The sequence below is a fragment of the Carassius carassius genome, chromosome 45 (assembly GCF_963082965.1).
Source record: "Carassius carassius chromosome 45, fCarCar2.1, whole genome shotgun sequence".
Taxonomy (NCBI): domain Eukaryota; kingdom Metazoa; phylum Chordata; class Actinopteri; order Cypriniformes; family Cyprinidae; genus Carassius; species Carassius carassius.
Genome location: NC_081799.1, coordinates 24,727,555 through 24,749,839, shown reverse-complemented (window position 1 = coordinate 24,749,839; position 22,285 = coordinate 24,727,555). Strand labels below are relative to the sequence as shown.

The 22,285-nt window shown below is 35.3% G+C and overlaps 2 long non-coding RNA genes across 2 annotated transcripts in view; one reads left to right on the top strand and one right to left on the bottom strand.

Annotated features, from left to right (window-relative positions):
* The window catches only part of LOC132127852 (uncharacterized), an 83,522-nt gene that overhangs the window by 12,602 nt on the left and 48,635 nt on the right, over window positions 1–22,285 (top strand). The window lies entirely within an intron of this gene.
* Window positions 16,684–22,285, bottom strand: part of LOC132127715 (uncharacterized) — a 44,139-nt gene continuing 38,537 nt past the window's right edge. The window contains exon 3 of the long non-coding RNA XR_009427582.1: window positions 16,684–16,774. This is a non-coding gene — a long non-coding RNA (uncharacterized LOC132127715). The remainder of the gene's footprint in view (window positions 16,775–22,285) is intronic.

Genomic DNA, 22,285 nt, shown 5'->3' with positions numbered 1-22,285 from the left:
AAAAATGTCTAAGTCATAACATAATAACATTTCATATATATAATTAAATAACAAAAAATAAATATTAAACTGTAACTATGCTTCCACTATTCGAGCTCACTGATTGGATTAAGAATAAACCGCCATTGCTGCATATGCTACAGATCAACAGCAGTTGTGCCAAGTGATGCCAGCCCGAGTTATTTTCTGTTCCTGGCCAGTTCATTCAATAAAGACCATCTAGCTTCTGAGTACTAAGTTATTAACCCTCTGGAGTCTAAGGGTATTTTTGGGGCCTGGAGAAGTTTTGTCATGCCCTGACATTTGTGCTTTTTTCAGTTTCTTATAAATATCTAAATGGGTAAAGTCTAATCTCACTGTAATCAGCACAAACTTGGCTATAATAAAATGTGAAATGCATGCATTTACATGATTGTATTTTTGAGAAAAAAATGCTATGCGTGGTTAGTGAAAAAATAAAAATGTTAAATCACTTGAATAAGGCAATGAAACACATACAGAACATTGGTTCCCGGGATTTTTGAGAACTGGAGCTTGTAGCCTAGAATTTTTCTTTCTAAATTATGTGAAAATCATCTTGTTTACTCACTTACAGGAAACAATATATTGATTTAAATTTTCTAAGACACTTTTTGTTGGTAAAAATCATATGTAAGTAGGCGTCAACTATCATGAATATCATTGTGATTTACACCTGAGAAGACAAAGACCTGCATAATGAGCTGCATAATGAGCTGCATAATGAGCCATTCAGTCATCTGTGCAACTGAGAGGAAGGAGTTACAAGAAAGAATGTGAAGACAAAATAAATCTATATAATTTTATGTTTGTAGTTTATTTAGAATATATTTAATTATCTCACAACATAATTTAATATCCACTTGGGGGAGCAGTTAAACACTTTATTAGGAACAATCAAAGCTGACTTTCAAACGAATTGTTTTGCATCATTACTCCAGTCACACAATCCTTCAGAAATCCTTTTAACAATCTTATTTTCTACAACAACAACAAAAATAAAAAAACATTTATTGAAAGAACAGCATTGTTTTTACATTTGTTACAGTTATATTTATTTGTTACATTTATACTATTTACATCAAGCTTTTGAATGGTATAGTATTGTATATTGTTATTGAAACTTCACAATGTTTCACTTGATTATACATTTAGTCAGGAATTATAGTTTGGAAAAAGTATTTGGAGTCTAACTAGTAAAATAATTACATGTTATGTGAAAACTAGTACAAGTATATAAATAAATAAAAAGAGACTTACTCATGTTTATGATCTCTGCTGAATAAAGGGCTTCATTCTTTTTTTCTGAGGAAATCCATTTCTCAAATCCTCAACCACATGACATCTTTTTGGGGTGAATTATGTCTTATTCCTCTCATTGCGAAGCAAACAGTAAAATAAAAACTTGAAGAACAGTCTGGCTGCTTTTTCCTCTGTTATGGGCGTATTCAAGCCACGCGCTTCAGTTTGAATCTGAATAGCGCGTTCAGCGCGGGGGCGTGGTCACATTAGATATAATGAAGGGAGACGTGAAAAACGGACATCGCGTTGTTTTCATATGGATTACTTTATCACAGAATATTTTTTAGTTTTCGGCGGCACTTGTTTAGTTTATAAGTAGACATTTCAAGCTTTCTATATATATCTTTCTCATGTCTCTTCGTTGAGTATTCACTGAGTTACAGTTCATTTTAATGACGTGTTTGTAAATGAAGATCAGCGCAGACAAAGGCTGCAGACAGCACACCTTGTTTGTTATCTTTATTTTATAAGTTCACAAAGTTCTGTTGTTAAAAGTGTGAAAAGTTCTTGTCGACTCCAGAGGTTTTTAACCCAACAATAGCGGGGGTCAGTTAATTTTTTTGCAGTGGGCCGTGCAAACATATGTGTTTGGTTGTGTGGGCCGCGAGTTGAAACAGGTTGGGAACCACTGGTCTAAACGAACTGTGTCAAGCTATTTATTAAACTGGTTGTTTGATGAGAAAAATATTAAATGTAGTTACAATAAATGCACCAAGATTACTATGCCTTGAAGAACTGCAGAAGAACTTATGACTGTACGGTTTGATCTTTGGCTGAACAATCAGCAGAAAGGGGTGTTTAATTCCCACCCTCGTGTAGAAATCGAATATTCAAGCTGTTTTTATACATTTTTCTACCCCTGAATGAATAATGGAAAAATGATGCTGAATTCTTGTTTGTCGTTTCTTGCTAAAAAACTGAAAAATCTAAAAAGGAGGTGTTTCCTCATTTTTCTACTTTCAATGTAAAAAATTAATAATGAGTGAATGCTCGATTACTGATTTTGGTTTTCTAATTTCAAAAGGAAAATCTGTTGGCCGTCAAGAACACTGACCATGCCCGTGATCTACCCAAATGCGTATATGTTCGCGCAAATCATTTGTGATCCAATTTCACATACAGAAAAAGTGAAAATAAGGGGTGTTATTATAAATCTTTGCAAATCGCCTTTCCTAATGTGCTAGTTAGCAAGTTTTGCAGCTTAATGCAGCTAAAGTAAACAGTACAGCTCATCACCCCACAAGATAGGGGCGGGGTCAGCAGAGCTCATTAGCATTTAAAGGAACATGCAACATGGGGGAAGTCGTGGCCTAATGGTTAGAGAGTCGGACTCCCAATCGAAAGGTTGTGAGTTCGAGTCCCGGGCCGGCAGGAATTGTGGGTGGGGGGAGTGCATGTACAGTTCTCTCTCCACCTTCAATACCACGACTTAGGTGCCCTTGAGCAAGGCATCGAACCCCCAACTGCTCCCCGGGCGCCGCAGCATAAATGGCTGCCCACTGCTCCGGGTGTGTGTTCACAGTGTGTGTGTGTGTGTTCACTGCTCTGTGTGTGTGCACATCGGATGGGTTAAATGCAGAGCACAAATTCTGAGTATGGGTCACCATACTTGGCTGAATGTCACGTCACTTTCACTTTCACTTTCAAAACAGGTTGATTTAGATTTTGGGTGTTTTTTACACTACTATTGAGAAGCATGAAGCAAAAAATCATATCAACTTGTAGAAAATGGCATCTGATGATTTTTAGTATTTGAATTTTGTAGTAACAGATGTGCTGCATTTTAAAAACAGCGCCTTATATAGAGGAGGAGAGAGATTTCCCTTTACTGATCAGCCCACTACTTGACCTGGTGTGTATGTGTGTGCGTGTGTATACATATATGTGTGTGTGTGTGTGTGTATTTATGTCTGAAGCTTATTCATTACCCATACTGCACTGTGATCTCTCATTACTCCCGAAACAAAGCAGCAGAAGCAGTGGTGAATTCTGATGCTTGTATTGATCGTGGTGTGAGAGGAAGCCCATCTCTCTCAGTGGTGGCCATAATGTATTGTTCGTTCTCTGCGGTTATCCATTTTTTGCATGAGTGCATTTTGCTGCAGCGGTTCTTCAGGGCTTTTGGCCACTGACCCTAGATGGACCTTGCTCTGATTATTATTATGAAACATGCTCAGATTCATCATTTGAGGTTATTGATGGGTGATGGAGTCGAGCACCTTGTCTGTGGCAGTAAAAAATATGTACTGTAAATGGCATTTCAGTATGGCTTCAATATTCATTATGGCTTAAAATACTAGTGGTTACAATTTATGTCCACCCAAAAGTCTACTGCTTTTTTTAGCATAATTGAACAAATAAAAATAAAATGGAGCATACTATAATTGCAATAAGTATACAAGAATTTGTTTGTGTTCACTCATGCAAAACTGCCATGTTGCTAGGGTGTTGTGGATGGTTTCCAGGGCATTGTTTCGGGTTTAGTAAGCTTATTGTGTTGGTTATTATGTAAGATCCATTCTGAGGATCATTCGGAAATCAAAATTGGACTTCTGAAATCCCAACCATCTGATGTTCTCATTGGTTAATGAATGCCCACATCAGAGCACGTATCAGCAAAAATTAAACTCATGCATTTATTATTGTTGAAATGAAAGTTTTGCAGCATTCTCTGTCATTCTGTAGCATGCAAGTTGTCTTTAGATTGAGACTCGCATGCAAACTGTGAGAATGCGACTCATGCACATGATACTCTGCTTCTGCTAAGTTTGTTTATGGATTCATAATCTTCATTTAAAGTCATCATAAGTTACAGTGTTTACAAAAATTACATTTTAATGTTTTCAGTGAGGAGTCACATGCATTAAAAATGGTTGATTAGAGCATTTGAAGTCCGTTCGTACTCCGTGCTGAAGGTTCACTGGATAATTACCACTGGTCTATATCTGATTAGCAATCCTGTGGGACTAAACGCTACACAGAAAAACATCTCCACGCGCCGGCCAATTACAAATGACACTACACACTCCTCTTGTCAGTTTGTATCCATCATAATCATCATGTGTGCTGCGCCGAGAATATTAATGTGACGTTTATTGATACAAAGGAGACCCGTGGTGCTCTGTGGTCCTCCGGTTGCGCGTCATGTATCCTCACGTCAGACTGCCACAGGAAACATGCTGTACTTTCTGACAGGGTTGCATTCAGGGTCGCTGCAACAGAACTCCAAGTGAATACTCACAGTGGGCTCATAGTATTCATGGAATCGTCTTATGAGCTTTCTTGTGTTGCAGTTTCAATCGTGGGAATACATACGATAAATACAAATGCGTTTGGTATCAAAGCGAAGAATGAAATAAGAGTGAAATACATGATTAGCCAAGTAAACAAAGGCCTTTGTGATACTATATGGCATGTGTGTGTGAAGAGCACCAGATGCATCTTCTTCTCAAGTTGCACTATAATGAATTTATTTCCTGGAAGTGCGTTTCAATATCACCTTCTCACCCTGAAAGCAGCATGCGGCTAACATCTGTACGTACATCAGATATTAATTGAGCTACGGGTGTTCTTCCAAAAGCCTAAGAGATCTGATAGCATAAAGACGTAGATCACAGGGTTTTGTGAACACAGATACGGATTTGAGGCGCCTACATAAATAAGAGCGATGTGTTAGATGTGAAGCCTACTGCTCATGTTTTATTGATAGTCGCCCGCTTTACCTTCAGCACGGCGATAAGTCTTTCCAGCCGCGCAGAGCTTGATAATCCCACAGCACTTGAGCAAAACTCATGGCTTCACCGCCCGCTTAAGAGAGTCCGGTGAATTATGATATGTCTCTGTGTTTTTAAAAGTGCATAGAGTTGGGAAAAATTAAGTAATTTTGTTGATGCTGCTATATAAACAGATAAGATGTTCTGCATTGATAGCGCAATGTTTACAGTTTCATGATATGTGAAACTGGGATTTTTGCCCATGTAAAAGATGCAGCTCCATTGCTAGAATGTTAAGGGCAGTTGCCAGGGTGTTGCTATGAGGTTACTACTGTGTCCTGTGTGGTTGTTGAGTTTGTTGCTATGAATGTCAACCACCTAAAACACCTCAGCAAACTCATAGCAACACCCTGGCAACCACCCAGAGCAGTCTAGCAACCTCAAACTTAACGACTACAGACCTGTGGCTCTAACGTCTGCCATGAAGTCGTTTGAAAAACTGGTTCTGGTTTATCTGAAGAACATCACTGGACCCTTACTGAACCCCCTGCAGTTTGCATACTGAGCAAACAGGTCCGTGGATGATGCAATCAACATTGATGCACTTCATCCTGCAACATTTGGACAAAACAGGGACTTATGTGAGCATCCTGCTTGTGGACTTTACAGTAGTTCGGTTTTCAACACCATCATCCCAACAGCCCTCCAGACCAAACTAACCCAGCACTCTGTTTCTAACTCTGTCAGTGGATCACCAGCTTTCTGACAGATAGGCAACAGTTAGTGAAACTGGGGAAATTCATGTCAAACAGCTGCTCCACCAACAGTGGTGCCCCTCAGGGATGTGTTCTCTCCCCACTGCTCTTCTCGCTGTACACCAACGACTGCACCTCTAAAGACCCCTCTGTCAAGCTCCTGAAGTTTGCAGACGACACTACAGTCATCGGCCTCATCCAGGACGGTGACGAGTTTGCTTACAGACAAGAGGTTGAGCAGCTGGCTGTCTGGTGCAGTCTTAACAACCTGGAGCTGAACACACTCAAAACAGTGGAGATGATCAGGGACTTTAGGAGAAACCCCCCTGCACTCCCCCCACTCACCATCATGAACAGCACTGTGACTGCAGTGGTGTCATTCAGATTCCTGGGCACCACCATCTCTCAGGACCTGAAGTGGGACAATCACATTGTCTCCACTGTGAAAAAGGCCCATCAGAGGTTGTACTTCCTTCCCCAGCTGAGGAAGTTTAACCTGCCACAGGAGCTGCTGAAACAGTTATACTCATTGAGTCTGTCCTGTGTACTTCAATAACTGTCTGGTTTGGTTCAGTTAAAAAATCAGACATCAGAAGACTACAGAGAACTGTTCGGACTGCTGAAAGGATTATTGATGCTCCCCTGCCCACCCTTCAAGAACTGTCCAGAGTGAGGAAAAGGGCTCAGAAAATCACTCTGGATCCCTCACATCCAAGTTACCCCATCTTTGAACTTTTGCCATCTGGCCGGTGCCTCACAGCTGCAAATACCAGGATAGTCAGGCACAAGAACAGTTTCTTCCCCCAGGCAATCTACCTCATGAACAGTTAAATGTTCCCCACTTATGCAATAAAAATGTGCAATATCCTTATATTTATTTGTTATGCCTCCATCCTAGTACATCCCTGCATCTTACTCAATCCTATGGCATTATCATTTATAGCACAATTGTTTATACACTTGTTTTTTTTTTTTGGTCTGTGTGTTGTTGTCTCTGTGTACTGGAAGCTTATGTCACTAAAACAAATTCCTTGTATGTGCACGGCAATACAGCTCTTACTGATATCTGATTCTGCAGTCTAGCAACCTCATAGCAACACCCTGGCAACCACCCAGAGCAGTCTAGCAACCTCATAGCAACCCCCTGGCAACCACTCAGAGCAGTCTAGCAACCTCATAGCAATGCCATCATCCAAAATGTAAATGTGTCCACTTTTCTCAGAATGTTCAGAGAACATTACATTTTATCATTTTAAAATGAATGTTCACTTAATATTTGCATAACCAAGCAAACAAACTTCTTAAAACGTTTCACATCTTAATGTGAACGTTAGCAAAACATTCTGCATAACCGCAGAGCAATACCTTGGTGATCATATGCAACTCTTCCATGATGGACGTATATATGTAGCATTTATTATATGCAGTAAAAATAGTGTAGCATCTGTTTTAGCTTTAATTCTGGCATTTATTCATATGCCACAGAGCTAATTTTCCCCAAGTTCATTTGGTAATTGTTTGCAATCGTGGGCAAATCTGTGACTTGAGTGATGATAATCAAAAAAACAAAACCTTACTAACGAAGTCAATCTGCTGCGATCAGTTTTGCCGAAACGAGGTAAAGTGATGAAATTAATGAACGCTTTGTGAATAAAACTAATGAGGATGTTTTTGGATGGCAGTCAGCAAACGAAGCTTAATGCAGAGCTCAGACAACCATAGCAGAGGACAAAACAAGGACAAACGCTGCAGCAGAGGCATTATCTATAGACAAACATTCCTTCATTACTGCTTCAGACGGGCTGAACGCAAACAGCATGACAGCTGCTAAAGTACTGTAATCGATGGAAATGCAAACATTCTGAATTCAGATGGCTTTTCACTCTTATCTGTAATCACACACTATTTCTCCTGCCGTAATGGCGTTGATAGAAAGTTGAAATTGTGCAATATCCTGCATCAGGCTTACAATGATTGCCAGTCTAGTTTTTTTTAAATGTCAAACTAATTCCTGTGTTAAGGTTTTATTAAAAACCTCTCAAATATCGTAACCTTGCACTCTTAGTCAGTCCACATGTAACATGATTACAATTCCTAAGTTATCATTCTAAAACAATTTTCTAGGAATTTCATTCCTCTTCATCCATGAAAAGGATTACACACTGAGGTGACAGCGGTGTCAGCAGGTATTTTGGAGCTGGTTCATTTCATACAGAGAAAGAAAAAGCCTTGCATTTCATCAACACAAATGTAAACTCATATACGTCTATTTCTTCATACGAATACGAGGGAACAAAACAAACATTTATGATCACAGAATGTAAGGAACTTGTGAATTGCATGCACAAGCTGCATTCACTGCATTTAAGTACATTATTACATTATTAATGTGATTTACATTATTCATTCAGATCACACAATTGGTTATGTTACATGCCCTATAAACCACACATATAAAATCAATCATCACAATCTGCAACTATCTACAATCTACAACAAAAAAGGAAAACATTATGCTTGTCCGGCAGATGATAAAATGGGGGGAAAAAACTCAACACTTTGGCGACATCATAGAAACAATCTGGCAACCATGCAGGGCACCCTAACAACCTCAACCTCAGACTTGATGTGGTGCATGACTAGCCGTTAAAAGCACTTCATGAGAATAGGGGTAAGTGCAACTGGACGGTAGTCACTAATAACTCTGAATGAACATTTCTTGTTACTAAGGTGTTTTGAATGTTTTTAGAATTATCTTGGGATTTGTGCTGTTACTTTGGAGTTGTTGGTGGTTGCTATGGCATTGCTATGTTTGTTTTGTGATACAGTAACAGTCTAATCCAGGAAAGAACTTTCCAACATTTGCAAATTTGAATCCAACTACCAGTTAACAATAAACGCAACATTGAAATGATCAGCTGATGTTTCTTTATATCATTCTAACATCTCTTCTAGTGTCTCCATCTGTTTCCATATTCATATTCATATCTGCCGTCCGCTGCGTTTAAGGTGGCCTTATCTCAGTCTAATCATTTATGCGGCGCTTTGTAATGCATCAGTGCTGTTGTTTACAGCTCAAGGTCACGGCTCTACATCCAGACGCAGAAGCGGGTGATGGATGAGTATTTTTCTGGTTTCTAGACTACATGAGACAGACGCACGTTTCCTGTTCTGCTGTCAGAATGTGTTTAACGCCGCATGAGTAATGTCTGCGGCTGCAGCGCTTCTGCATGACCTTACAGCATTACCATGCGTTAAACGCCACGCCGTACACTTCATCTGGTGTCAGAGCTGTTCATATTTACTGCAGTCAAAGTAAATGTTGGCGGCTGAATAAATGTCAAGGTTTATGACGTGCTTCCCTTGTCTGTTGTGATCAAAGTGCTGACGTTCTTTAACAACGCACAATCATGAACAAAAAGACCTGTGATTGCCATCAAATAACATTCAACATAATACAGACATCAAGTCTTACAACTTCACATCTATTAAAGTGGAAAATAATCACTTTTGTTAGAAAAAGACATGATGTGAACCACAATTAATGCCTTGAACAATCATATACAGTTGATAAAAATTATTTAAACTAAAACTAAAGTAAAACTAATTATCTTAAAGCCAAATAAAATATAAAAACTAATAATTATAGCGTTTTAATTAAAATTAAGCTGAAATAAATTACTTAAACTGAATTTAAAAGTAAAAATAGAATAAAGATTAATAAAAAAATATTTTGCATGACTTAAACATTTTTTAAAAATTATAATTAAATAAAAAATACATTTATATTTAGTCTTTATGCAATCACTTTTATCCAAAGCTACTTACAAATGAAGACAAATAATAAAAAAACGTAAACATTTGAACATTTGTATAGTTAAAATAAAACAGAAATTTATTATTTTAACTAAAACTGAAATAAAAATCTATACAAATTAAATGAAGCTTTAATAAACCAAAAACGTATAATCATAATATATTTGTTACTGAAAATAAAGTTGAAATTAAAGGAAACAGTAAATAAAGTAAAATAAAATTACCCTTATAATTTTTTAATAATGTTTTTATTAATTAAAATAAAACTAATTTATATAAACTAAAACTGAAATAAAATAAGTTAAGCTATATAAAATTCAAATAAGTAAAAATGACGAACATAACAAAAACATAACTTAACATTTCACTAAATATATAAACTAAAAATAAAAAATAACCAAATTCAAAATATTAATAAATATTATAAATAATAGATATTACAAATAATATATAATAAATGCTAAAAATGAATAATGTATTGTATTAAAATAGCACTGACCTCAAGTGTACTGTTACTCTACTGAGTGACCAGACACACAACCTTCAAAAAGTGCACATTTACTCTTTCAACCCCCTTTTTTAATATATAATCCTCTGTGTTCTGCAGGAGCAGCGGTCCTGATGTTATGCTGACTGTCAAGCCCTCATTTGGAAGAATAACCCCGAGTGAAGCGGCATGTTGTTCTCGTGTGTGTGGCGTTTATCGCCCGCGGCTGTGTTTGTTTTGCCGTCTGCGATTGTCGCCCGTTCAAGGCCAAGCCAATTAAAAAGTGCTCTGCAAACTCACTTGTGTGACAACAGATTGAGCTTAAAAAGTGACAAAACGCTCAGAGAAAATACAAACATACCCGTCACATATGAAGATGAATGCATTTACATATCATAAATCAGCACTGGCAGATTTTCTGTACACTAATTACTTTAAAGTTTTGAGCAAAACATACACATAAATATATGTATTGTTTTCATTTATTGTTACATTTTCCGTCTAAACAATCCTTAAATATTTGCACTTGTGAATATAAGCAGTCATCAAACATTTTTTAATAATTTATGAGGGTCACCTGAAGCAGCGTGAAGGTTAAGCGTCTTGCACAAGGGCACAGGGATGTTGTACCCAGCAGCCCCGGGGTTAATTTAACACCGCTGGTGCTGTCAGCTACTTATTTGAACCAGTAACCTTGTAAGTGTTCATGGACTAGTGCTGTGTGATTTAGCACACAATCGTTACGCTTCAGTGTCTCCTGTAATGAGCTCAGACTTCTTATTGTGCATGAAGTCTGTTCATCTACTGCTCAACATTTCTGCCTCGGCAAAAAATTATTCAGTGCCCTGAGGTTCAAGTACATGCTATATTTATTTCATTCATTCATTTGTTGATTGGGTGATCAATTGATTGATTAAAAAGTAAATATGAAACAAAACTTAAGAACTTAAAAAAAAAAAAAATTCTTAAACATAACCAGAAATTATAAATGTTGCTTTGGTAATTAAATAAATAAAGTACTAAAATTGACATATTTAATATTAGAATGAAAACACAAAACTTACTAAAACTACAAACTTACTAATAAAATACAAATATTACGTGACAAACTTATAAAGAAATTACTAATTATAAAATTGAAAAAAAAAAGATTAATGTTGTCTTTACAATTAATTGAAATAAAATGCATTGAAATTGAAATAATAAAATTAAATAAATTATACAAAAAAAATATATATATATATATATATAATTACAAAAAAGCACATAAAACTTACTACCGACCTACTAATAAAATAAAGATGACAAAATTTTGTGAATCTAAAATGAAAATGTTGCCTTGGCAATTAAAAAAAAAATGTTTAATTAAATTAAGTTTAAGTAATTACTGAAAAATTGCTAAAACTAAAACTGAAAAAAAATAATTTAATGTTAAATTGAAATATTATAATTTTTTAAACTAATTCATGACAAAAGGCGTGCAAAATACTAAAACCTAAATCAAAGTAAAAATAAAAAAGCTAATTAAAAATATTAAAAATAAATATGTATTATACACAGATTTTTTAATTAGAATGTAAATAATACAAAAATATCAACAGCATGTTCTTAAGTAAACAAACTTTTTTTAAAATGATGACTTGCTCTCATAACTTTTATAATTAAAAATTACGATTTCTTTCATATTCTGTCTTTGCTGCTGATAACTGATTCATTGCAAACATCCTACGTTTGTCTAATTAGCTGTACTAATTATAGTTATTATCAATAATATGTTTATTTTGAAAGATGTTGTTTGTTTTCTGTGTTTGGTTTCTGTGCCGTGGGTGGAGGCTCATGTTCTGGAGTCAGTGTTGGGATTATACAGAGTCGACCGGCCTCATTGAATTGTCATTATCGGCTGGGCTCGGGCCTGCTGAAGAATGCTAAAGCTGTAATTACTCCTGCATTTAACACAGACTTATCAAGAGCCACTTCGGCCAGCTTAAGAGTTTGAGAGTTCGTCTATGAATGTGACTGTCTTAATGCTAATTATTTAACATGTACCATTTGAATTAGGCCATGAAAGTCAATTTGAGTTATCGCTGAAGGAGCCGCGGCAGGACGAGGCTTTGAATTACTCCGGCGGAGCCACTGTGAAATTAAAGGTGGCTTTGACCACTAGAAGAGAACCCATGCTTTGAACATAAAGGGCAGAAAATGAGAGATTTATCATGCTCTATTGAGATTTTATGGACTTCCTTTGAATGCAAATTTGAGAAAAGCATGAAAGGGGTCCCTATGTAAGGAATAAGTTCAAATATATATATATATATACACACACACACATACCCTGGGCCACAAATCTAGGCACACATATATTATTACACATTTATTATTTTTATATGATTTTAGATTATTTTGTAATCATATTTATATATTTTTTCTTGCATAATGCATAATATAATATATCATGTTAATATTTAATTTATGTTTATTTAAAGTTTAATGCATTCGTTTTTAATGTTTAACCATTTATTTGTTTGTTTTTTAATTTAGAATTTTTCAGCATTTTTATTTTATATTCTTTTTTTATATTTTATTTATTTGTTTTCAATCATTTATTTTAATTTTTAATATTATTTTAATTGTGTAATATGTAGGTCTCATATATGATTTTAACATTTTATTTTTTTTTTATTTATATATACATTCATAGTTTTAAATAACTTTATTTATTAAATAAATGTATTGAATTTATTTAGTATTCGTCAGTATGTTTGTTTGTTTATTATTTTGTGTTATACATGTAATTTTTTATATAATTTTTATTCGACTTCTTTTATGAATGTATTTTATTATTTTTGTTATAATTCATTTCATTGTTTTAATGTAATATATCATTTTAATATTTTACAGTTTATCATGTATTATTTTTCCCAATTTATTTATTTTTTTCATTATTTATTAGTTTATTTGTTTTAGCTTTATAGCTTATTTTTTCATAGAGCACCAGTTCAAATGTGGTCATTATAAACTTTTAATAACAATGAAAATTTTAAACATCTTTCTTCCGAGAGTTTTGGAACAGCATGAGGGTCAAAAACGGATGGTATTTAGATTAACTTTCATTAAAAATAATAATAAATGATTTCATATGCTGTTGTTGTTTCGGTGCTTAGCGGTCATGCTGTTTTAATGATGCGAGTTAAGATGCAGGGCATGCCACTAAATTCATTATTTGCACACAGCGATGAATGAATTATGAATGAGAGGTGAGATTTTGGGTTTAATTGGACCTTCAAGGGTAAGATGATGTTGTACCTTAAGACGAGCGTAATCTCATTAAAAAGGGCTCATAATCACCTCTAATATTTGCTCAGACGCTGCCAAAAACTTGAAAGATTTGGGATCAGCATCGGTGTGAAGCTGAAACTGATCTGCCAGATGTCACAACTTTAGTAATGAGAGCTTGGTTTCTGTGCCAGTGTGCACGATATATATATATATCTATGAATACATGCTAATGTGTCCTAATGAATAAACATGAGCACAATCGAACTGTTGTGAGACAGTCAGACCCCGTGTGTCTCCTCGACACCTGGCATTTCTGTGAGGACTTCAGGACGTGCTGCTCCTTTGTGTTTGCACTTTCAAAGTCTAATGTTTGACACTGACTGGCATCACTTTAGTTTTATCAACAAGTCAAAACGTGTTTCCTGTAGATATATCAGTGCGTTTGTTACTTGCATTTAATTTCTGCAAAGATTTGACTGAAAAATCAAGAATATGGTCTCACAACTTTTTTTTGATTTTTATTAAATTTATGTATAAAAATGTAACTAAAATTACTAAAACTGAAAAATTATAAAAAAGTAAAGAATTATTAAGCTAAAGATAAAAATAAATAAGCTAAACTAATAGCTAAAACTACAAATAACAAACTGCATTAATAAAATATTAATATTATATGAAAAATACAATAAAGGTAAAGTACTAAAATTTGTAAAACTGAAATAAAATAAAAATAAAAAATTTTTTATAAAAAATGACATCAAGCACATCAAACTTATTAATAAAATACTATAAAAAAAATGAATATTAGCTAAAAAATTAAACTTAGGTATGTTGACTGGCATATTCGAAATGTTAAAATTTCTAAACCTGAAATAAAAAAAGATGAACAGAAATATTAAAACTAATAAAAATAAAAAATAAACACATGAAAGTTTCTAGAACTACAAAAGTACAAATATAATAAAATATGAATATTAGCTAAAAAATGAAAATTAGGGATGTTGACTGGCATATTTTAAAGTTGAAATGCTAAAATTACTAAACCTGAAATTAAAAAGATGAACAGAAATATAGTTTTTAGTAAAACTAATAAAAATTACAAAAACACATGAAAGTTTCTAGAACTAGAAGTACAAATATAATAAAATATATTAATTCAAAAACTTAAAATCTTTAAATAAAATTTGTTTAAGTTGGCTCACAATGTTGACACTAGTGATGTGTCGTTCTTGAATGATTCGTTCATTTTGAACGAATCTTTGATATGACTCGGGAAGAACGAGTCGTCTCGGGGAGTGATTCGTTCAGTCGCGCATGCGCATTATTCTATAGGTTCTGTTCTAGTAGTAGTGATTCACCTGTCAGTCAATGCAGTCTTGAGCCGGAAAGAGAATTGATTAGTTCATAGTTCGGGTCTATCGGGTTGTTCATTCTTTTTTCCCGTGATGTGACAACATTGGCTAGAGTAATTATTAAATCAGATTGTCTGTATAAACCATACTTTTGTAACATATGACACTTTATAAACATTAAAAAACACATACTTTTGAATTGTTGTTTATTGTTTATTTTTGTGCCAGAAAAGCTTTGTAACAAAGAGGACAACTATTCCAAAATAAATCAAAATAATAATAAAAAAGAAAATAATTAAAAATAAAATTAAAAGATAATAAAGCCACAGGGTCTAATAACCTTAACAAATGAACTTTAAAAGTACAATATAAAAAAAGAAAAAAGAAAGAAAAACTAAATATTGCACAACAAGCTTTGCTTTTTTTAATAAAATAATTTAAAATGAATACGTTTTAAAATAAATAACACTTTTGTGCCAAAATAATAACTTTATATCAAAGAGGATAACTATTCCCCAAATAATTTTAAACCATTTAAATAAAAATAAATGAAAATTAAGAGATACTAAAGCTACGGAGCCTTATAACAATAACAAATTACCTTTAAAATCACAACAACAACAAAAATATTGCACAACAAGCTAGTCTTTTTCTAAATAAATAAAAATAAATAAGCTTTAAAATAAATAACACACTGTGGCTATATATTTAGGACTTGCTTTAAGGCATGTTTGCATTAAAAAAACAAGCTCCCGGACCTTGGATGGGCTGAGTCTGTTTCTTCTATCTGAGATAATCTGCCCAGTTTTAGAAAAAACTCTTTCAGATGGCACAGATGTGGCCACAATGCAAAGTCTTGTCTTTGTGACTTCAGAAAGGCTTTTGTATCCTGGTGAACATCTCCTCCACCAGGCCAGAGGGTCTGATGTGCGGGGTAAGAGTGGCTCTGCAAGGTAGGCCTGCACCTTTATAGCATCTGAGGTCTTAGAAGAGGTAGCAGAAGGCCTCAAGCTTGCTACCCTCTCGTCAAAGTCTTCCCAAAACATGGCCCCTGCACTGGCAGTCGCACCAGGATCTGAAGTATCCTCCTCACTCTGAGCTGGGTTAAAACTGTTAAAGCTGAAGTTATCATAACCTTAATGTTTTAAACTAACATTAATAATTCAAATTCAACATTTTATTTGCTTTTAATGTATATGTCATTATGTCCTTTTTGAGCAATCTTCTTATACATATATTACACCAATATGTCAAGTCTGCCTAGGAAAAGCAATTATTATACCAGCAAACTCAAAATTGGAGTAAAAATGAACAAACTAGTATAAATACTTTTTATTGTAAGCTTGAATTATTATATTATTATATAGCCTAGTGTTTATTTACCGATAGACAGTCAAAAAGACAAATTAATCAATATTTTATTTATAACAGGGTTTTATTTATTTATAAAATAATAACAAACCACAGTTCCTCAACAAACAGTAACAAAAACACAGTGACAGAAAATATCAGAAATAGCGTATGGGTCTGTCACGTGTTTAAGGAATGAGTCAAACTCGACCCGAGACCCGAAAGACTCATGAGATGAACTAATCAATTCTCTTTCCGGCTCAAGACTGCGTTAGTTTTGCGTATGGGGCTGTCACGTGATTAAGGAATGACTTAAACCCGAGGACTTCTTGTCAGATAAGAGGTAAGGTGAGCTAATCACAGACTAAAGACCCAGGTAAAGAATGAATTTTTTTTTTCTGTATCTTATAGCATTTTAGTTTTGTATTGTTTTTAGTGTGATCAACGTTTGCGAAAGTACTAGATGTGTTGGGGAAGTAACACGTAACATTTTCATTACATTTTGCTAAAATGAACGAAATGAACGAAATGACTCGAAAAAAGATTTGTTCATTTTGCTGAACGAGACTCAAAAGTCAGAGTCGGTAAAATGATCCGAACTTCCCATCACTAGTTGACACCCTCCATACTGATGCTGGCTCTTTTTACATGGAGGGGGTTTGAAGCTTCATGAAAAACTATAGTCGGAGTTGGCTTTACTGATTCCTGCAAGTTGGAAAAACATATAAATTATTTGTGAAATAACTTAGAATCTTGCATACTTTCTCCCAATTCACTGGCTAGGATGCACACAACTCACAAACAATCATGACCACAGAAACTTCAAGATTAATGCATCTTTTTTTAACATCTTTGTATTTCTCCTGATATTACAAAACAACTGTCAATAAGAGTAAAACATTCTTCATTAAAACATTATTCAAGAGCAAGACATTTTTATTTAATTTTGTTATCACATTCACAGAGCTACATGCAATCAAGTGATCGTGGCTGTCAATTCTTTAAAACTATGACATCTCAAATATCTGCTCATCACAATGAACGTCATACAGTTTGGAACTCAAGTTCAGATCATTTTCACCCCCACCAACACAAAGACATGACATATCAAAACTTACATTGTCCAGACAGAAGAGAAACTTGATGTTTTCTCTGAATAAAGATGGTAAGATTAGCAGTGCTGCATTTTTCTCCAGATCTGCAATATCTGTTTCCACAAAAACAACAAAACAAAACAGGTTATTGGTACACATTATATTTTTGATGGTTGTCTCGGTTTACATTCACAGTGTTTTTGGAAACCCTGTAAATTTGAACAAATAACAACATCTAAATAATAACATTATTATTTTGCTTATTTTCTAATTCAGTTATTAATAAAGACTGAAATATTACTGTAATTACTTATATAATTTATTTTACACTTCACTTTGAAACATTAATCATTAATTAGTATGTGAGCAGAGCAGCATCCAAAATCAAAGTACTTCTGCTGAGATTCGGAAGTATGCTTACAATGGACACTTTACGACTCCATGAGAACACAGGAGAGGATTTATGAATGGCAGTGAAGCAATGCCACTGAGGTTGTAGAAAAAAAAAATTACATGCAAAATGTCTCAGTTCATATTACTTTGATCTCCGTGTGCAAGTGTTTTGTTTGCATGTATGTCATTGCAGCAGCACATTAAACTTTAATTGTAATTAAACTGACTGGAACTACCTGTGAATCAAATTATTTTAATGCACACCTTTTAGCCAATCAGAATCAAATATTCAGACAAACCATGGTATAAATAGATTTATTAGAGTAACCATTCAACAAACCAAGCAACTAATTGTTGTGTTAAGGAAAAAAAGAACACTTTTTGTGTTTGTGTCAATTTGCTGAAGTAAACAGTAGTGTTCCTGTAGCTCAATTGGTAGAGCATTGTGCTATCAAGTGCAAGGTTGGGGGTTCGATTCCCTGGGAACACATGATGGGTAAAACATTGATAGCCTGAATGCACTGTAAGTCGTGTCTGCTAAATGCATGAATTTAATTTAATTTAATTTCAACTGTTCAGAACTTGAAGAGCAGTCCCTAGATTAAGATGAAGGTCCTTCCCAAACCACATCTTCACTTCATGCAGCAGCTACCAAAAAAAGAAAAAGAAAAAAGAAAGAAAATTCATTAAACAATTTTGACTTTTTATTCATACAAAAAAATTTGAAAATGCAGTGGAAATACTAAACTCAAAGGAAACCACACTAAAAACAAATACTCACAAGTTGTGGAACCCTCACAAGAAATGGGAACATGTCCATGACCTCTCATGTTGATTTTGTCATTTAATCAACTCTTTTAAAAAGAGCGCATCTCATTAGATTTTTGATATGTTGGTGTAGTCAGGTTGTCTTTTACATAGTTCAGCATTTATCACAGTAATGTGCTCCTGAAAACTTAATTGATCTTCTCCAATATTTTCCAGGTTTCATATAATCTGAAAAACGTAGTAAATAACAAAATTCCTATTGTATATCTACAATCTCCAAGCATTACTGGTCAATAACCAAGCAATTTTAAGACATTTTAGTGAAGAAGCATAAAACAGACAAACCTCCTGGGACTAGGAGGAAACCGGATTATCAGTACACAGGAGTACTGGAAACTTTGCAGTCTTGCATCTTTTTGTTTGCTGAAATGAGCAAAAGACAGTTCATATAAGGAAAAATATTTAACAGTAACAGCACAAATAACTGAAAATCAATTATCAGTAGAATTAAAGCATTCATTCAACAAAAAACAAATAAATCTGTCACCATTTACCTTTGTTGTTCCAAACCCACATGACTTTTATTCATGGATGTCAAGAATAATCAAAAACTTGATTTGGCCGTATGTCTCATACTGCAGATTGTATGGCTGTTCTGTTCTGTTCTGTTCTGTAAGGCTGTTCTTCATTACCATTTGAGTTTGTGGTCAAAAACTATCTTAGAGCACTATCTGCAGTTAAAAACTAAGATTAAGACAAGAAAACACAAAATTTAACAGTTTGCAACAAGCACAACAAAACTTACCGATGTAAGGCAACTTGTGATACTGTTGCGGTTCAGGCTCTTTCGTGTTTTAGTGTAAATCCGCTGTAGAAACATTGACAACTTAATTACTAATTGGTTTAAAGCTTATAAAAAGTACATTTTTTAAATTTAAAATTACTTAAAAAAAATTTATTTATCTGACTTACCACAACAATATTTCCGTCAGACCATCAATTTAAATCAGCAGATGGGGATCAGTCTCCTCTCGACCGTTGGAATTCAAAAACGTGCACTGCACTCGCGAGACAGCGCTGCGTGAATATGCTCACAGAAATGAAAACAAATTGTTTACTTTGTAAAATTAATGAAAATAATGAGTTTATTACTTCTTTTTGTTTATGTTTGGTATTCAACAGATAAAAAAAATTTAATCCATAAAGCAAAACTGTTAAGTTGTGGTACATAATTTCACATAAATGACAAAGAATGAAATTAAAGAGCAGCAAACAAGGCTATAAGTAAGGGGCCATTCACATATTGCGTCTTTTGCGCGCTCAAGTTCGTTATTTCAAATGTAGGCGCACGGTATGCGCGTCACGCTGTAGTCTCTGTTTCCCTGGGTGTCCACTAGTGGGCTCACTTCCCCTTAGGCACTTCACCGTAGGCACTACAATTCCCACTAGTCTTGTCCTTTCATCACAGTAATTGCACTCCTGCATTTGAGTCAGTTCGGGAGTTTGGAGCAGGTTTGCAAATCATTTGAGTCAGTTTGGAAGTTCAGAGCGGCTTCGCAGATCATTTGAATCAGTTCGAGAGTGAGAATTCATACAACCCGAATTCCGGAGAAGTTGGGACGTTTTTTAAATTTTAATAAAATGAAAACTAAAAGACTTTCAAATCACATGAGCCAATATTTTATTCACAATAGAACATAGATAACATAGCAAATGTTTAAACTGAGAAAGTTTACAATTTTATGCACAAAATGAGCTCAGTTCATTTTTGATTTCTGCTACAGGTCTCAAAATAGTTGGGACGGGGCATGTTTACCATGGTGTAGCATCTCCTTTTCTTTTCAAAACAGTTTGAAGACGTCTGGGCATTGAGGCTATGAGTTGCTGGAGTTTTGCTGTTGGAATTTGGTCCCATTCTTGCCTTATATAGATTTCCAGCTGCTGAAGAGTTCGTGGTCGTCTTTGACGTATTTTTCGTTTAATGATGCGCCAGATGTTCTCTATAGGTGAAAGATCTGGACTGCAGGCAGGCCAGGTTAGCACCCGGACTCTTCTACGACGAAGCCATGCTGTTGTTATAGCTGCAGTATGTGGTTTTGCATTGTCCTGCTGAAATAAACAAGGCCTTCCCTGAAATAGACGTTGTTTGGAGGGAAGCATATGTTGCTCTAAAACCTTTATATACCTTTCAGCATTCACAGAGCCTTCCAAAACATGCAAGCTGCCCATACCGTATGCACTTATGCACCCCAATACCATCAGAGATGCTGGCTTTTGAACTGAACGCTGATAACATGCTGGAAGGTCTCCCTCCTCTTTAGCCCGGAGGACACGGCGTCCGTGATTTCCAACAAGAATGTCAAATTTGGACTCGTCTGACCATAAAACACTATTCCACTTTGAAATAGTCCATTTTAAATGAGCCTTGGCCCACAGGACACGACGGCGCTTCTGGACCATGTTCACATATGGCTTCCTTTTTGCATGATAGAGCTTTAGTTGGCATCTGCTGATGGCACGGCGGATTGTGTTTACCGACAGTGGTTTCTGAAAGTATTCCTGGGCCCATTTAGTAATGTCATTGACACAATCATGCCGATGAGTGATGCAGTGTCGTCTGAGAGCCCGAAGACCACGGCATCCAATAAAGGTCTCCGGCCTTGTCCTTTACGCACAGAGATTTCTCCAGTTTCTCTGAATCTTTTGATGATGTTATGCACTGTAGATGATGAGATTTGCAAAGCCTTTGCAATTTGACGTTGAGGAACATTGTTTTTAAAGTTTTCCACAATTTTTTTACGCAGTCTTTCACAGATTGGAGAGCCTCTGCCCATCTATACTTCTGGGAGACTCTGCTTCTCTAAGACAAAGCTTTTATAGCTAATCATGTTACAGACCTGATATCAATTAACTTCATTAATCACTAGATGTTCTCCCAGCTGAATCTTTTCAAAACTGCTTGCTTTTTTAGCCATTTGTTGCCCCCGTGCCAACTTTTTTGAGACCTGTAGCAGGCATTAAATTTTAAATGAGCTAATTAAGTGGATAAAAGTGTAAAATTTCTCAGTTTAAACATTTGCTACGTTATCTATGTTCTATTGTGAATAAAATATTGGCTCATGTGATTTGAAATTCCTTTAGTTTTCATTTTATTAAAATTTAAAAAACGTCCCTTCCGGAATTCGGGTTGTATATATATACAAAATAGTGTTAAAAATTACTTTGTCTTTGTGTAGACCATAACGCAGATCATTTGAATCGCGGATCATTTGAATCAGTTCGAGAGTTCGGAGCGAGTTCGCGAATCATTTGAATCAGTTTGGGAGTTCGTAGCGGGTTCGCGAATCATTTGAGTCAGTTCGAGAGTTCGGAGCGGTATCGCGAATCATTTGAATCAGTTCGGGAGTTCGTAGCGGGTTCGCGAATCATTTGAGTCATTTCGGGAGTTCGGAGCGGGTTCGCGAATCATTTGAGTCAGTTTGAGGATCGCAAATCATTTGAATCAGTTCGGGAGTTCGGAGCGCGAATCATTTGAGCAGTTTGGGAGTTCAAAGCGGGATCGGGAATCATTTGAGTCAGTTTAAGTGTTCAGAGCGGGTTCGCGAATCATTTGAGTCATTTCGGGAGTTCGGAGAGGGATCGCGAATCATTTGAGCAGTTTGGGAGTTCGGAGCGGGTTCGCGAATCATCTGAGTCATTATTTCACTTTAGTTTAGCATAAAGACAAAAACCTTCAGTCAAATGTAAGATGTGTCTTTCTGGTTCGAATGTCCTACCCTAGCACACGAATTTCCAATCCGTATGCTCATATTTTGTAAACCGTACCCTTGGTTTTTTAATCCGTACCCACAAATTCATAATCTGTGCGCACACTTTCGCAATCCGTTCTCATGGATTTGTAAACTGTAGCCTACTCACGGATTCATGCAGCAAGCTCCTACGTGTTAACAGTTTTAATGAA